The sequence below is a fragment of the Pithys albifrons genome, chromosome Z, assembly GCF_047495875.1.
Source record: "Pithys albifrons albifrons isolate INPA30051 chromosome Z, PitAlb_v1, whole genome shotgun sequence".
Lineage (NCBI taxonomy): Eukaryota > Metazoa > Chordata > Aves > Passeriformes > Thamnophilidae > Pithys > Pithys albifrons.
In genome coordinates, this window is record NC_092497.1 from 22,123,172 (window position 1) to 22,135,460 (window position 12,289).

Sequence of the window (12,289 nt, forward strand, 5' to 3'; positions counted from 1 at the left end):
CTTCTTGTATCACTTCCTAATTAATTTTGATGAAGAAGAATTTAGATCCAAAGAAGGCAAATGGTTAAAAACATAAATAAGAACAGGATATTTTCAGAAAACCCATAATTTTTAAATGGAAGAGCAGTAATGGTCTTCTGGAAATCCTAATCCACATGGTGATTGACATGCTGAAAGAGAGCCAAAAATATAACAGAATGGGAAACTTCAGTCTTTCTGAAGTGGCTCCTTATATAGCAAGGAAAAAAAATGTATTTAAGCAGTAGAACTGATTACTTCTTGGAAATCCATCTAGTCAGAAACTTACATAAGAAGAAAAAATTCCTTTAACCCTGATCAGTGAACAGAATCTGGTCCAGGACATAATTATTAAAAAGACACTCAGTAACAGTGGCTGGGAGGTACAATAACAGGAGATATAGAAGCTTTCTAATATATTTGATATGAAAAAGGGGCAATAATATAGAAGACAGAGAGATTTTGAGGTAAAATCTGGTAACGAAATAAGTTAAAACCAAATACTAAAGCCCCTTTTCAAATGAATTGGAAACAAGGCCTCTGATTGAGTGTGAAAGCCTGATGCAGTTAAATGTATGAAAAGAAGAAGCAGTAGCAGAAAAGGAAATAAATTATTTATGTTAGTGTTGCTATGGAAAAGCACAGGCCAAGTTCTGTATCTGAACCACTCTTTGTGAGTGAAAGTCTGAGACATATCCCTTAAACCATTTTTAAAATAATTTATGATTACTTACTCCTAAAATGTGTAGTTATCACTAACAGAACCAAAGAACCATTCAGTCACTCAGGAGGTGTTCTAACATGATTACACCAAGCTGTTAAACCCTGGCTCAACTGTTTCACACTAGAGCAATTGAAAGTGGCAAATGTGAAAGGAATTTTTTAAAATAGCTTCAAGGAAGATTTAAAAACTGTTGAAAACTACTTGCCTGGTCAAGTGCTTGACAGTGTAATAAAAAGAATTAGCAGACACAGGGCTAAATCCAATGTAATGGGAAGAATCAGCATAACTACTGAAGTATCTGGTGTTGGATATGCTGATAATGCTGATGTAGTTGACATTAAGTATTTGTGTCTCCAAAACTGTTTTAAATGAGAATATCATGAAATAGTCTGAAAGAAACTAGCCATAAAGGGACAATAAGAAATCTGTCTCATTAATTGATAACTTTCTGGCAATACAATTAGTATTAGTGGAAACTTATAAGGTCCTATGCTGGGAAAAAGCAAGTTTGTGCTTTTGGGCACAAGCAGCATATGTAATCTTTGAACTAAACGAAACATGAAAACTGTAAACTGTAGAAGTATACAATAAGCTCTGAACACTTTTTCTCTAGTGCACACATGAAAGTATTTCCTTTGAATCTTGCATAGTGTTTGCCATTTCACTGGTATCTTATCATAGTTGTTGGGGGAAAGAAGGTCTGTCTTTGCCTTTGCAGTGGCAGCTGCAAAAGCAGTACTGAGGATGAGTAGGCTGATGTTTCTGCAGTGATGAAACAAAATGTGTTGTCACTGGATAGAGGAAAGCAGCGTGGTGTTTATGCTACTTCACTCTAAATCTGTGGTCTTCCTTGCTGATGTGAATACCTACATGAATGAAAAAGCTACAAAAGACAGAATTTAACAGTTGTATAAGAGGAAATTAGAGTATACCAGTTTTCCTTTGCACAGTAATAAGAAAAAAATACAGTATAAACCTTAAACCCCTGTCACACCAGGATATGATAGAAAAATTATTGTCCTTAGCTTAGTAGAAATGGTCTTCATTTGAGACAAGTTTTAATTTTTTTTCTTGTCTGTTTTATTTGTTATATATCATATGTAAGAACATTTTGTCATAGCTTGTATGTTAAATGCAGTAAGTATCTAACACCTCTGTACACATCTTCTATGTATGTGGCTTGATCTGTCTGTAGCCATTAGGGCTTAAAAAATAACAGGCAAAAACATGGGTTCTTGTGACCCAAACTGCTTCACAGATCTATTTTGCACACCATCCTTTATTCTGGGCAAGTTACCTTCCTTCTAGATAAACCAATTTTCTAGTCAAAAGGGCAACAGTTTTAAGTGCTTCAGAAACTGCTAGTATGCCTGATCTAGTTTTCATGCATACTGTAGTGTCAATGTTCTTATTTGGAGTTTTAAAGAAATCAACATGTATTTTTTTTCTATTTGCTTAAAAAAAAAGTGTTTTGTGACCTGTAGTTGTAATCTTGCCCCCACACTATTTGCCCACAGGAAAAACAATATTCTTATTCTTCTTTTCATGATTATGTTTCAAAGCAGATAAATCTTGCAAGATTTGTCAAATAAGACCAATAACAACAGAAATGCACATAAATTGTTTGACAAGTGCCAATCAAAATTACCTTGAATCTTTTTTTCAAGACTTTCTAAAAGAAAAAAAGGATTTTTTTTACTTTTGGTGGCATGCATTCCTCCTACCACTAGGTGTCTGCTTATGAGGCAAGTGTTAGGATCAGATTAAAGTTGAGGGGAACTTTATCTAAATAATCAGTATAGTATAACATACCATTCTGCTGATCCTCTTGCAAACATGTACATATAGTGAAATTCATCAACTCCTGAAGTCAGTGAAGGGATCATAAACACCTAATTAGATGTAACTACTCCTAAGTTATGAGAAATTAGCCTCATCCTGGGTGTGATTTTTTTTTTAACCACAAAATTTATGAAAAAATTGTGATTTTGCTGTATTTGCACCTTAATTCAAATGCAAGTGTGAGAAGCTGCCAAGTGAAACAAAGTAAATTGAGCAGTTTAGCAATGGAAGATATATTAGTAGAACCAATACTGCTGAAAACACAAAAATACATGCTTTTTGGGTTGTCATGTTCAGGATCAGATAATGCATTACTGTAGCATGCAAGGACAGAAATAAGTTCTTGTGGGGTACATGAATATATTTTCAAAATGTATTCAGACATACAAGGCAAGTTACAGACTCCTAAGCAGGTTGGAGATTATGTTTGAATATTGTCAAGTGTCATACAATTATGTAAATACTACAGAGAATCTACCTTTCATACATAACACTGTTGTACTTCTGGTTCATAGCTTCTAATTAGATTCAATCATTTGGTAATATTTGTTAAAAACTTTTATATATTTCCCATCATTATATGCAAACAGAATAGTATTTTCAAGCTATTAATAGATTAATTGACAAATTTAATATCAATAAGAGTGTATTAAATACTTTACAGGGAGCAAATGAAATCAAAACCATCTCTTAAAAATTATTAATAGCAGCTAAAATCATCTGGCTACATTTAGCAGTTGTATAAATAAGTAAACACAACTCATGGAGCAACAAAACCCATAAAGCACAGCTGCTAAAAACAACATCCACAGTAGATATAGCGTGGCAAAGCCAACATTTTATAAATTCACCTTATAATAGAAAAGTAGTTTAAAAGTGGTGGAGTTAAAAAAGGAAGAATAACTAACTTCCCACTAGCTATTTTCTTACACCAATGGTGTCAAAGAAGACAACATTTCCCCTAAGCAAAGCTGAAAACAGAAAAGATATTCTAGTTTAAATGTTTGCATAGTATATTATTCAAGACACAAAAACTGTCTTTGAAAGTGGAAAATTAGCTGACCTGAAACCAGCAGGTTTATCAGATGAAAAAAGTAACATAAAGAAAGAAAACATGATAGTATCTTTCAAAGATAGCTTCTTCAAAGTAAGGATTTGGTTATGCAAATGAGAACTGTGAGTGTCAGGATGACTACTAGTTTGGAAATATTTAGGCCAGTATTAAACCTTCTGGTGGAAATGAAAAATAAGAATATTTATGCTAAAGAGAAAAGACCTGAAGTAGGCCCTAAGCCATCTGTATGTGAAGATTCTCTTACTATTTTGCAAGCAAAGAGTCCAGAGCTAATTCTTAAAGGACTACAAAACCTTCCCATGAAACTCTAGTTTGAATTTTATGGACATTATTATATTGGATTACATGGTGCTCTGCTGCTCAGGTATGGGAAACAGTAATTCTACTTTTAAGCACCACCAATGAGATACTTTCATGAACGCTTATCTCAAAGCAATGGATTCCACTGGATTCCATTACTCCAAGCTTCATTGTGTTTCAGGAGGCTACTCATGATGTTGAGAGAGTCTGTTTCTCTGTATAGAAATAAAAAAAACCCTGTGAATGACAAATAACAAAACCCTATGCTCTATTGCATGGTAAAAACTATGATGCAGAATCTCCCCAAAAATGCAGTTTTTCACATGCTATGATAATATTCTTGTTACTTGGGTCTGGTGTACCTGTATAATTGATGGAAAATTTTTTTGCCATGGAACTTGTATAAATGGAAGAAGATCAACAAAGAAGCCTTATTTGCTACCCTTAGTTTATTCTGTGGTAGAATATATTGGCTAGAGATATTTTAAATAGTGTACCCTTTTATAACCAGATATACATGTACAGACTTTTAAATGTGATAGGAATGTGATAGTGTGGGTGTGAAACCAAAGGAAAAAAGGATGTTCAAGTTTGCAAACAAATACCATATTTATAAATGCAAATAGACTTCTAAAAATACAAATTAGTTAGACACATGCAGAAAAGACAAGGTGCACATTACAGCCTCTGCACACTATTACAAGACCTCCTTAAAAAAATGAGCCTATAGATTCTCTCATAATGCATCTTGAGCTGCTTCTCTAGTGTACATGTGTCATCTGACAGTGCCTTGGATATTTGAATCTTTATCCTCTATTCTCTCCACTTTAAAGCTAAACCAGTCTCCTTCTAGTTCTACAGACCTCCCACAGCTAAGCAAAGTGATCTTGTCCTCTTCTGACCGATTTATATGGCACATAGGTTAACTCTTGTCCATTGTAACTGGCCCAAACTATAAGCAGAAATGACATGAATGTTTGCTTTCCTGCTTATTAAATGTTGGTGTAGATTTCTTAACCAGTGCAGGCAGAACTCAGTATTTGCACTAAAGCAGTTTGGTGAGGAACAGTGAAACCTCTCTATGACACATGGAAATCTAAAAGACAGAGAAAATAATTTCATAGCAGACCATACTGCAGAGGCCTTGATCTTGAACAGAGTCCATGCAAGGAAGGAAGAGTTGCTGTGAATAGTGTCAAGTCCCAAAGGCCAGGCTCTGGGCTACTTGACAGATATGCTCTCTCCTTTGGGAAGTGAAGATATTTTCCTTATGTTTAGATAGTTTTACTCCATGAAGCAGTATAGCCCAGAGCACATGCATAAGCAATAGTGCTGCACTCTGCTACCTGTCTTCGTCCTGCAGTAGGATTTCAACATGTGACATGGCCTGTGAACCCAGAATGAAGGAGAGCAAACAGACTTTGCAACACTAGGAATTACAGGTACATGTCAGCATGAAGATTGCAGGTATTTTGCACTAGGTGTCAAGCAAAATACTGCCAGCACATGAGGGACATGACAGACCTGTGGGCACTGGCCAAACTATGCATAGAATTAGTCATTTAACTCATACACTGATGGATTATATTTGGAAGAAGAAAGCTTTTTAATACTGCTGAAAGCACAGGACAGTTTAGCAGACTTTGTACATAAGACTCATTCCACAAAACAAGGGGAGAAGATCTAAGACAAGAAATATTTGAGATTAAATAACAGAAAAAGTGAACTGCAAGGGAAATACCATCACAATCTTTCTAACGGCAAGGGTAGTCAAATTCAGAAATGGCGTGCCTGGAATAGCAAAGAATTGTTCAGACAAAAGAAATGTTTTAGGTAAAGTTGATCTGCACAGAGATTTGAAGTAGGCTGTGTAATCTGTTTCACAGTTCAGTAAGGTTCTTTGACTCACCATGAGTATTCTCAGTGGGAGGTCTATCCCATCATGTGTAACACTGAAATAAAGGCAGACTCTTAGAAAACTCCCATGACTGTATTTGAATTCAGACTGGTTTTCATAGCCTTCCTCACTATCCAAAAAAATATGGCATTTATGAGGATGCCTGAGGAGTGGGAAAGAAAGCTGTTTCATGGTGTTCTGAAATAGCCTATGAGTATTTTTAGTTTGGTTTCACAGAAAATCTGGCTGTTGCATGTGATGTCAGCCAAAGATAAATTGTCCTGGTAGTGTAAACACTCCTTTGGTCTCTAAACCAAGTGTATAAATCTGCTGTAAATACAAAATTCATTTTGACTATTCATTCCTTAGTTATTAACCTCTGGGAAAAAATGGTGTATAGAGGAAAAAACCTAGTACTTTGTATCCATAGGCATCATAGCTTCTTTAAACACTCATCAGCTGGAAAGAGAGAGCATGTATGGAAGAATAAAAGGAAAATCGAGGCAGGGGAGGGGAAAGAGGCATGGAAATCACAGAATCACAGAATAATTAGGGTTGGAAAAGACCTCCAAGATTATTGAGTCCAACCTTTGACTGAACACCACTCTGTCAATTAAGCCATTGTACTAAGTGCCATACCCCTTCATTTCTTGAACACTTCCAGGGACAGCAATTCCACCAGCTCTCTGGGTAGCCCATTCCAATGCTTAACCACTCTGTCAGTGAAGAAATTCTTTCTGATGTTCAACCTTAACCACTCCTGGTGCAGCTTGAGGCCATTTGCTCTTGTCCTGCCACCAGCTGCCTGGGAGAAAAGCCCGACCCCCACCTGTCTGCAACCTCTTTCCCAGTAGTTGCAGAGAGCAGTAAGGTCTCTTGTCAGGCTAAACAATCCCAGCTCCATCAGCTGCTCCTCATACGACCTGCTCTCTAGACCCTTCACCAGCTTTGTGGCCCTTCAAAAGTAATATTTATCTCTTTCCTTGTTGACAGTTTCAGACTACAGTAATGTCTGGATCATAAGCATAATGGTATTGGGACTGACTTTTTAAAAGTCTGCATGCTTTTTTAGTTCCTCACTTTAGCCTAAGGAGAAAAGGTCTTTATGCCACAGCAATAGCAAAGACCTATTTCTACAACCATGTTAGCTCTGTGCCACATAAAACTTTCTGAGATATATTAAAGATGACTGATAAGTATTCACATTACAAAAACAATGCCACCAGTTTTCCCTTCAAACAGCTTACCAACTAGAAATGTCCCTGTTTTACCCATGTCATTTCCAATATTACTTGAGCTTCTATACAAAGCAGTTATTTTTTACCATTGACATGGAGCCAAGAAAGTCTGAGATGGCACAAGTTAGGGATTTATATGGTTTACAATGAAGATATAAGTCATATATCAGAATGTATGATGCAATACAAAAAAGGCATGTAAATAGATAGAATTACACTATAATAAAAGCATTTTCCTCAAGTGTCATATTTGCATTCAGTAAATATCAGTGACTGGAATTCTTTTTTAGTGTTTACCCACTAATAACGATGATAGTAAGCCAGTATGAGTTGTGTGCATTCTGTTAAATACAGTCTTTTGATTGTATATCAACATTCTGGGTATGCAGGGCAACATCACATAAAAGACTCCCCATATAATCATAGAATGGATTGAATTGGAAGATACCCTAAAGATATCTCATTCCTGCTATGGGCAGGGGCTCCTTCCATTAGACCAGATTACTCAGAGCCCCATCCAGCCTAGACTTCAATACCTTTAGGGATGGGTAGTCCTCAACCTCTGGCCTACCTGCTACAGTGTCTCACAAGCCTTACACTAAAGAATTTCTTCCTAATGCCTAATCTAAACCTACTCACCTTCAGATTAAGTCCATTTTTCCTTGTACTGTCACTACATACCCTTGTAAAAAGTCCCTCTCCAGGCCAAACAACCCAACTTTCTTACTCTGTCTTCATAGGATAGGTGTTGCAGTCCTGTGATCAACTAAGTAGCCCTCTGTTAGACTCCTTCCAACATGAATTCCTTTCATATATTGGGTGTCCCAGAGCTGGACACAGTACTTCAGGTGGGAGTAAGGTGTAGAGTCCCCTACTTTGAATTGCAGGTTACATTTCTGTAGATACAGCCCAGGACATGGTTGACTTTCTGGGCAGCAGGTGCACATTGCTGAGTCATGTTGAGCTTTTTGTCCTCAAACACTTCCAAGTCCTCCTCCCCAGGGCTAGTCTCAATTCATTCTCCACTCAGCCTGTACTTACACTTGGGATTGCCCCAGCAAGGGTGCAGGACCTTGCACTTGGCCTTGATACAAAAAAAAGGGACTTTACTGTTCTGGTGTTCAGATTTGCAGTAGTGTAAAACACCTGAATGTATGCAATGAGATGTTAACCCCATGTTAAGAAATATCATGTCATGTAAAACCAGTGACTACTAAATGTTTGATCAATGCTACCATCAGGGATTAGACTGTTTCCTGCCTAATTCCTTTCCAGCTACCCGTCATCTTCTCTTACAGTAATCATATTTAAGTTGTTTCATACTGCATTCTTGTTTTTTTTGTTTTTACAATGAATGCAGACTTCATTTGTTCAGAATTTTTAATCTTTTAGGTCAATCTGCATGCAACAAATATTTTACTTTAATATAGCATCTAAGCATAGGAACAACTCTAGCTTCATCACTGATTGTAGACCACACATCTTTTTCCTAAACAAAGTCTTTTTGTTTGACATCTAGCTGGGTGTCTCCTGCTTGGATGAACTCCAGGCTGTGCTAGATATGACATATACAAAGTAGATGGATGTAAACAGGCTTTAGTCATCACCCCCATTTTAGCATTTACTGACACTTTCAAGAAGCAGATGCCTCCTGAAGCATAGCCTTGAGGGTAACAGTGGTCTTACCTCTCCATTATGGTATATATGTGGAGTCTGCCAAAAAGCCAGCCTGGGACAGTCCAAACTTCGATGCTTCTAGCATGCCCTCACAAATGAATGAAGACACCATTGCTCTTAATACAGCAGAATCCCAGAAAAAAAAAAAAGGCAGAAAGGCAAACAGTTCATTAGAAATAAAAATTAACATGTCTGCTCTCTCCAGGAAGGCATGATTCCTTTATGTGATCAGATTCCTGAAACAGAAGTTCTTCACTTGAGCTGCTAAAGTTGTGGCTAGCACACACACCTCCTTGTCCCTTTTCAAAGCCTTTCCATTTTCTCTGTCTTCAACATCATGGCAGACTGCTCCTGCACTATCCAGAGGACTCTTTGGTTATGAGCATACACACAGCATAAAGACCTGAAAAAACTAGCCCTCCCTGAGAAGTCTACATCTCTGATTTTCCAAGATCTCTCCATCTAGATGGAGAGAGCTCAGAATCTATTGTCCGTCTAATATTGACTCTGTGGTAAATGTCAGAAATAGAGATAAAACCAAGAATGTAAAAATAGGCCCTTATATAAGAATGGAGTTTGATTATTCAACACAGTATCAGATCACAATTTGTTTATTCACTTCATAGCTTCCTTATTCATTTACTGAACATAGTTTGCTTTCTTATTTAGTATTGACGAGACCTCCTTCTTTGTGCATCTCATTTCCAAGAACTATAATTAAAAGATACATTATTGCCATTTAAATTAAGTGATATATCAGATGCAGTTTGTCTACTTAAAAAAATTATGACCACTTTAATCTGGATACCAAAAACTGACATTTTTCCAGCTAGTGGTGTGGTAGTAAGGGTGAACCACTCAGCATAGCACTCAGTAAATTCATGCATGAAAATTTGTGATTATTGTTTGTTTAAGGACAGAACAGAAAAAAACATTGAAGGTATAGAGGGGAAAAAGAAAATTCATCTTAATTTCCCTGGCAAGCTTTGTTTGCTGCTCCTTCAGCTATCAGCAGGCAACTCAGAGGCGAGTTGGAGGTGTGGCTTGCTCGTTAGCAGGAGAGTGAGAAGACTTTAAAAACATCTCTAGGGAGCTCAAGCGACCTGGAGCGTGAGGAACAGGAGCGGGCAAACAGGGGCGTGGCACGTCAGTGAGGGCGTGGCACGGCAGTTTGCACGGCAGTTTGCACAGGCAGGGCGAACAGCCAGGGCATAAGCCTAGGTATTTCTGCGGCCTTTTTTTTTTTCTCTGTTTGTTTGTTTGTTTCTCTTCTCTGCCTTTCCCCACAGCTCAAGGCAGTCATGCCTCCCCAAAAAAATGAAAGCTTTTGCTCCTGTTACCAGTAGAGGGGTGTCAATACAGACAGAACCCTCTAAAAAGGATGCAGTCACTCAGGCCTCTGGCTGCATAGACTGTTTGAGCCTGGACCTACTACCAGAGGACAGTATGAGAAGCGCCTGCATACGATGTGAGCAGGTGAACGATTTGCTGGGTCTGGTGGCAGAGCTAAATGAAGAGGTGGAAAGGCTCAGAAACATAAGGGAGAGTGAAAGGGAAATTGACTGGTGGAGTCACACCCTTTCCACTCCTAAGGAAGCCCAGCAGGAGGTGGTGAAGCCCAGCCTCTCCTGCCATCAGTCTGACAGATAAAAAGAAAGTTTACAGACTCTGGAAAAAAGGGCTGGCTACTTATGAAGAATTTACAGATAGAGCTAGGTCATGCAGGAAAATAATTAGGGAAAGAAAAGTGGAATTTGAAGTAAATTTGGCTATTTCAGTTAGGGATAACAAAAAGTCCTTTTATAAATACATTAATAACAAAAGGAGGGGCAAGGAAAACCTCCATTCTCTATTGGACTTGGAGGGAAATATAGTTAAGGAAGATGAGGAGAAGGCTGAGGTACTTAACACCTACTTTGCCTCAGTTTTCACCAGTAAGACAGGTGGCCCTCAAGACAACTGGCCTCTGGAGCTGGTGGACAGGGAGAGGGAGCTGAATAGCCCCCCTGTATTCCAGGAGGATATAGTTAGTGACTTACTGAGCCAGCTGGATCATAACAAGTCTATAGGACCAGACTGGATCCATCCCAGGGTGATGAAGGAGCTGACAGAAGGGCTTGCCAAACCGCTCTCCATCATCTTCCAACTGTCCTGGCTCTCTGGGGAGGTCCCAGATGATTGGAGGTTGGCCAATGTCACCCCAATCCACAAAAAGGGCTGCAAGCAGGACCCTGGCAACTACAGGCCTGTCAGCCTGACCTCCATGCCTGGCAGGATTATGGAGCAGTTCATCCTGAGTGCAATCACACAGCACCTTCAGGATGGACAAGGGATTAGACCCAGCCAGCATGGGTTTAGGAGGGGCAGGTCCTGTCTGACCAACCTGATCTCTTTTAACTATCAGGTGACCCACCTGGTAGATGAGGGGAAGGCTGTGGATGTGGTCTATCTGGACTTCAGCAAGGCCTTTGACTCTGTCTCCCATAATATACTCCTGGAAAAGCTGGTAGCCCATGGTCTGGACAAGTGTACCCTCTGCTGGATTAGGAGCTGGCTGGAGGGTTGGGCCCAGAGAGTGCTGGTGAACGGAGCTGCATCCAGCTGGCGGCCAGTCACCAGTGGTGTTCCCCAGGGGTCTGTATTGGGTCCAGTCCTGTTTAACATCTTTATTGATGATTTAGATGAGGGGATTGAGTCCATCATCAGCAAATTTGCTGATGACACCAAGTTGGGAGGGAGTGTCGATCTGCTGGAAGGCAGGAGGGCTCTGCAGAGGGATCTGGATAGACTTGAGAGATGGGCTGATTTCAATGGGATGAAGTTCAACAAGGCCAAGTGCTGGGTCCTGCACTTTGGCCACAACAACCCCCTGCAGCGCTACAGGCTGGGCACAGAGTGGCTGGAGAGCAGCCAGGCGGAAAGGGACCTTGGGGTACTATGTGACAGGAAGCTCAACATGAGCCAACAGTGTGCCCAGGTGGCCAAGAAGGCCAATGGGATCCTGTCCTGTATCAAAAATAGCGTGGCCAGCAGGACCAGGGAAGTGATCCTTCCCCTGTACTCTGCATTGGTGAGGCCACACCTTGAGTACTGTGTTCAGTTCTGGGCCCCTCAGTTCAGAAAGGATATTGAGGTGCTGGAGTGAGTCCAGAGAAAAGCAACAAGGCTGGTGAAGGGACTGGAGCACAAGTCCTATGAGGAGAGGCTGAGGGAGCTGGGGTTGTTTAGCCTGGAGAAGAGGAGGCTCATGGGTGACCTCATCACTGTCTATAACTATCTGAAGGGAAGTTCTAGCCAGGTGGGGGCTGGTCTCTTCTCCCAGGCACTCAGCAATAGGACAAGGGGGCACGGGCTTAAATTCTGCCAGGGGAAATTTAAGTTGGATATCAGAAAAAAATTCTTTCCAGAGAGAGTAATCAGGCATTGGAATGGGCTGCCCAGAGAGGTGGTGGATTCACCATCCCTAGAGATTTTTAAACACAGATTGGACATGGCGCTGAGTGCCATGATATAGAAAA